Below are 6874 nucleotides of genomic sequence, written 5' to 3'. Positions count from 1 at the left end.
GGACAAAGGCTGGGCTGGCAGGGGAGCTGCTGCCCTATTTATTTAATGTTTATTTTTCTTTTTCGTTTTATCACCTGTTTTCCATACAATTTTTATTTATATTGTTCCTGAACCTATTTTTCAGTCATTATTTTTTCGAGCACTAAAACATATTTTTTTACGAAAACTTCTGAATGGACAACTTGTTTCAGTACTGTTTATATTTCCAAATTACTATTTCTTCTCTTTTCTTTTATTTTTTTTTTACCTTCCACTGCACCTCACATCTTTTGACTCCAACTGTCAAATGCAAGATTCATAAATTACTATTGCTTCTTTCTTTTTGTACATTATTTCTTTACTCTTAGTATCTTTTCGTTTTCAACATTCTTCTTAGTTTTTCATCACTTAAGTTGCGTTTCGGTTTTGTTAGTTTGTTCAACTATTCAAGAAAGGAGTAAGAAGGGGTTTTTTTTTTTGTTTGTATTAGTTTGTTAAATAAGAAGGAAGTAAGAAGAGAGTAAGCGGAATTAAAAGTCGAACCAGATATTACGGGTGATAGTTCAATTATGTTTAATTAATTGTTTTATATTTGATAGCTTAATTGTCCGAATATTACATACTTTTTTTTGGTAATTTCGTTTTCATGACTTACCTAATAACATGAAGAGTTTTTTCTTATTGTTCTCTATTTTTTTTTTGTTTTGGCATTTGATATTCACCTAACCAAAGGATGCATTAGTTCGGCGATAGTACAGAACCCTAGTTCGATTCTCAAGCCGTACCCTTTCCTTCCTTTCCTTTGTAAGGTTGGATTCTTCTGTTATATTACAAAAAAAAAGAAGAAGATATTCACGTAAAAAAATAATTTTACTTTGAAATTTGGAAGAAAAATGGTAGAATTAAAATTTACCATTTTATTTAGCTGAACATTTGGTTTGTGCTTGTTACTTGTCTAGCTATTAACTAGGCTTGTGGATTATCTTTAACAACAGTGCATGGCTTCATGGGTTTAAAATTGCATCGACCACAACCTAATAATCGGTGTAGCTTTGCTTTAGGCTATAGTCCACCCCAACATTGGACATAATCCTACAGTCTTAAAGCTGTAAATCCAGAGGCTTGCATACTTGTGGTTTTTGAAATTTCTTTATCTACTTTTGTGTTCGAAATATACTAGAAAATAGCACTATTGTTTGATTTAACTTGCTTTTGTCATGGTTTACATGGAAATCACCTCTGTCTCCAAATTAATCAATCAATAGGAATGCAAGGATATTTCACCTTTAGAAATGATTAAATCATCAAACTAACCTCCATCATGCCTTGAGTGAGACTCTCTTTGGTGTGCCCTGAGTGTAGTTTAGCTTTTCCCCTGTAAATGCCTATTGTAGAAAAAAAAAAAAAAAACCCTCCATCATGCGAGCAACATCTTCTATTATTTAGATTTTACAGCTAAATTAGTACTGAGGGATGATAATTCAAAAGCAGCTTCTAGCTCGTCAAACCCTTTTCTTCTTTTATCCTATATCATCTTATGTTTTTTACTTTCTAGTTTATCGTTTTATAACGGGCATGAGAGGGATGAAAAAAGGGCGACGAGGAAGGGCAAATATCAGGGTTTGGATCAAACCCTTGTTGCAAAATGAGGGAATAACATCCTTGTAAAGTGTTCTTCAATTCTGACCAAATTTAAAAGCTAAATTCAACAAGAATTGTTGAGAAGCCTTTAAATTGTTTCCCTTACAAGAAAATGGAATTAGACCCTTGTGACGACCTAGAAGCAAATGAAGAAGCAATATTTAAGCAATTGCAGATGACAATATCGAGTGGAATTTGCTGGAATTATTTCATTGAAAAATGAGAACCTTAGCGATTAGCCATGTTAGTTGGATCACCTTAACTTGCATACAAAGGTAAAGGAGAGCAATTAGGTCTAACCTAAACTTTATTTGGTGTAATGTAATTATTGTTGTTTATTTTCTAATAGTGCTTTAAGAATAGTTGGTGTATGTCTATATCATTATCATGTCTCGTCTTCTCATCTGAGCCTTCTTCTGCCTCAAAATTTGCAATGTGCTTAACTGGACAAAAAGTACAGAAGCCTTCACATATTCCTGATCATAATAATATCATTCACTTGATCGAAGCTAAAAACACGTAGCTGACTATGACCAATACATTTCTTTTCTTTTCTTTTCTTTCTTTTTCAATAAGATTGATGTTCATCAAACTCTGACAAAGTGACAATCCTTGGTGAATTATTGGCCAACATAAATTTTACCTTCACTAAGAAGCACGAAGCCATGATCACCAGGGAACATGCATGAATGAGGGGCTTTGACAGTTCGATCCCGGAAGCATTCTCAAGATTTCCACGTTTGGATTCCCATTTTTTTTTCCAAAAAATTTTTATATTTTTTGTGAATATATTTTTTTTTCACGTACATTAGATCGCAATTACAATACATTTTTACACAAAAACTCCAAAAAAAATAGCAATCAAAATTTGAATGACTTTTTTCAGCATTGTATGGTTACACTCGAACAAAAATTAGTTTGATATTCCGAGGTAGATTAGTCCACTTGGTCACTTTTACGATTGAGAAAATTTGATTCTAAAGATGGTGCAAGATTACTTGTATTGAAGAATTCAAAGGCCTAATAAACGGTAGCCGCTTTTATGTACGCTAAACCAAATTTCAAGAAACCAACAAACACTAATCAGTTAGTGCAAGTGTAAAATCATAAAGAGTTAAAAAAAAAAAGAGGAATAACATACGACAAGAAGTAAAATCCTAGATATATATACGATAAGATAGATTTTAATAGCGCCAAAAACTTTTTTTTTTTTTTTTTGTAAAAAGTTTCACACATTGTTACTTTTTATCCCTTGGGATTATTTCTAAAAATCAGGGATGAAAATATCTCTAATGATTTTAAAAATTCACGAAAGTATCAGAGATGAAAATACTTAAAATATATGGATAAGGAGATAGAATAACGAGATAAATTTGGAAAAACTAATACTAGCTAAGAGTAGTTTTCTTTAATGGACAGGTTTTAGTTGATCATGTTTCAACATGGTTGTCTTATATTCTCACATGGTTGTATCATGCTTAAAAACAACTGTTTAAGCTTATGACTTGCTCGTACAAATGAGCATATATAGAGCTAATTCCTCTCGCTCGTTTCCAAAATTGACTAAAGCCTTGTTTAATAATTCAATTCAGTACTTAAATTTAATAGATTTAAATCTTAATATGCTTAGATGCGTTTGATAACGAAATATTATTGAACATCTGAATTAATTCAGTGACACTAGATTTCGTAAGCAAAACTTACTTCTAAAATTAAGTGATAAACTATTCATTCATCACTTAATGTGATATACACTCAAACGTATCAGATTTACGACTTAATACTTCAATAATTTAATGGATTCAAAATTCATATTTCAATTTTATCAAACGCGCCTTAAATACCTCTTTTTTTTTTTCTGCTAAAGCGTAGAAATGAGCATAGAGCTAATTCCTTTTGCTTTACAAAAGATGACCAAAGGACTACTAACTAATTGCTAGAAAAAAAGCACATAATTAATGAAAAAGATCAAATTAGTAGTATCCTTTGAACAGATTGGCAGCATCTGGGTGACTTTAAAGTACAGAACACACTCGATCGAGGGTGACAACGTAGGGAAGAAAACAATAAAAATTGGTCACTCACATGTGTTGCCCTATCGTGTCTTCCAAGGTCAAGTCTGTGTTTTACAAAGAATAACCATTCATTCTAGCAAAAATTCCAAAAGTTGATGATGTGGAAATGCCTTATTGGATAACAAAGTGATAGTGGCTTTCACTCATTGGCTCTCATATGGGGTCACTCCTATTTGTTTTTATTCTTAGCAATGATTAGTGGGTGATGCACAGATAGGAGAAAAGGGGAGCTAGAAAAGGGAAGCATGTGGTTGTTTTCATGGCACTTTCTATCAAGACTGGCCTTTGTTTTGGTTCATTATGATGCTTGCTTGGACTCACACAGTGGCATTACTTTGATGGGGTGTGGAGAGATTTGATACACATTGCCTTACGTAAAATATATATTCTCACTTTCTTGGCCAGTTCTTTTCTTTTTCTTTTTTTTTTTTGGTGGAAAATCATCAAAAAGTATTTTTACCCTAAGGTAGTTCCTTTACATAGGCCTTTTGTATACCTTAACTTTCTTTTATATCTTTCACTAGATTAGAAATAGCATTCTTTTGTAATACACTACATCACCAGCTATCAATTTGGAATCCTTTGACTAATGCTCTGAGCTTCAGTATTATCCTCGTTGCAAGGAAGTCTCTATATCCCTCCATTCGTGTACAGTAATACAACACAAGGTGACTCAATCAGTAAGAATAAATCACTTTCTCACAAGAAATCAAGTGTACAAATTTCACTGTCAATATATGAATTGTGTTGACGAACGATTTATACGAACTCGTGTAAATGATCCATGATTCTGGGAGCGTACTAATTGTAAGTGATTTCTACCGCACTTTATTATCTTGTGCAAAATTCGACTTTCATGACAGCAATTATACTTTATAATTTTTCGTACAGTTTTGAGCTACCGGTGGTTGAGTAGCTCAAGCTTGCCATAGAAAATGTTAATTGTCCCTCAAATTTTGAGCAAAGAGGATTTGTGGATAAACTTAGAGAGAAACATGTGAACCTTAATACTGATTAGCATGCTTGCCAGAGTGTCTTGCCTCTTCCAATCAGACATCCATCTTAAGCCTCTCATGATTAAGTTGTTGGGGGTGAAGTTTATTTTGACAAAAAAAAGCTCCACGTACAAGTAACCTACAACTAGCAAGCACATGCTTAGAAGTAATTAAGTGTTAAACTCAATCAATAATTTCAGCTTTTAAAGTTTTTAATCCTTCTGCCATTGACTTCTTTAGAGTGAAGTTTCATTCTGCCATAGCAGAAGCACATGCACTTTTGCATACGATAAAAATCAATCTCCAGTTTCTTCACTGCTACACAGGTCAACGGCTTGTGAAGAAAGTAAAAAACTTGCCTCATTATTATATTAACAATTTAGAATCCGTATGGTAAATTATAGAGGACAAAACAAGGAGCCGGAGAGATAATGTAGATCACTTTGGTCTTATCTAAATGCAATATTTTAGGTTTAATCATGTAATGGATTATGATGACTAATCTCAACCTCGTTAACATAAAACCAATTATCAATGTGCAAATTGTGGCCACTCTTATTGACCCATTGGATGATGGTGACTGCTTCAGGATTGGATCATCTAATCTTGCAGTTTAGTAGTGTTATTTTATGTTTTACACATTCAAATTGACAATTTTTCTTTGAATTTTTTCAATACATGAAACCCACATTTTAATCAAGTTATAATATTATGTCAAAGGCTGATAATTACTTTTTTTTTTCGGTCCAAGGGGAGGGAAGACTCCGAACTTTACAAAAGAAAAGAGGGAAAAGGAAGAGTTTGACAGTCGAACCAAGAGTCTGACAATCACCTGACTAATGCTCTTACCGATTAAGTTGATTTTCAAGACAAAGATCGAGACTAATAATAATTGATTATTTTTTTTAGCTTTTTTTTTTTTTGATTGCATTAGATATACATGATGAGAAGAAGCAACAGCAGATATCTAACTTGCAGTGATATCCATCCATAAGGAACTGTTAAAAAGTTTGCTCAACTTGTTTCTGCAAAAATATTTTTAGCAATCAATGATTTGAGATTTTTTTTTTCTACTTCTTAATATGGATGGACGTAATTAACTCATCAATCTTCTAAACAGTTGCGATTAAACTAAACCATCTGAAGGTGACTGAGAGAATATTAAAGAAGTCGGTCGTGAATCTCCATGAAAGACAAGTAAATGGATAAGAAATATACTAATTGTTAAATCCCTTGATTTAGACAATACCAAAGAAGTTTTTATATTTTGCTTGAATTTGACGGGGCAAATCATCCATTTGTCTTATGTTTCGTATACACTTGACTTTCGGCCATCAGGTTAACATATCATGGAAAACTTTGCTTTGAATTTTTAGTTTTCCAAAATAACTTTACTCTTTTCACTGTTCTGGGAATTTTCTTGTTCCTAATTTTACAGAAACAGATAGCTTTAGGAATCTTGGCATTTAGGAAGGGTTTTGTAGCTAATCAAGTGCTACTTGCAGATATTATTTTTCAATTGGGAAAAAAAACAAGTATATATTTTTTTGCCTTCTGGTGTTAAACCTTGCCCATAAACCATCCCCTAACCAATCATACTTTAGTGTTTAATATGTCTCAATCACCTGTGCTCTGCTGCTAAACTTTTCTTGTAGTTTTAGGATAGCTTCAAAGTAAGGTTATATTATTATAATTGGAAATCAATCGCACTTAATTAAACTCCTTACTCTGTTAACAAGATTCATCTTCTTCCCACACCCCACCAAAAAGAAGAAGCAGAAGAAGAAGAAGATTATTCATTCAATGGAACAGGCAGAAAAAAAAATTTTGTAACATATTATTCCCAATGCAAGAAAAACAAAAGAGCAGAACGTGAAGGAATTTTACCTTGTTGATTCGCAAAATAACAAATTACTATCTCATAACAAGAAAGATGCTGAAAAGAAGAAGAAAAAAAAAAAAGGGTTCTCTTTGGGGGAGGGACCCTGAAAAATGCATGTATTAGTCCGCCCATGTTTGTTGGGGTGTGTCAATTCGGCGTTTGCTTCCTAAAACAAAAAAAGCATAATGATTGATCACATGAGAGCGCAGTCTTTACTTTATCCCTTGCTTATCACAAACATAATGATGGGGATTTAGATTAACTAATACTCCAGCAAATAATGAGGCCACAAGGAATGGGAA

This window comes from Coffea eugenioides, chromosome 2, assembly GCF_003713205.1.
Source record: "Coffea eugenioides isolate CCC68of chromosome 2, Ceug_1.0, whole genome shotgun sequence".
NCBI classification, from domain to species: Eukaryota; Viridiplantae; Streptophyta; class Magnoliopsida; order Gentianales; family Rubiaceae; genus Coffea; species Coffea eugenioides.
Note: the sequence above shows the minus strand (reverse complement) of the source record.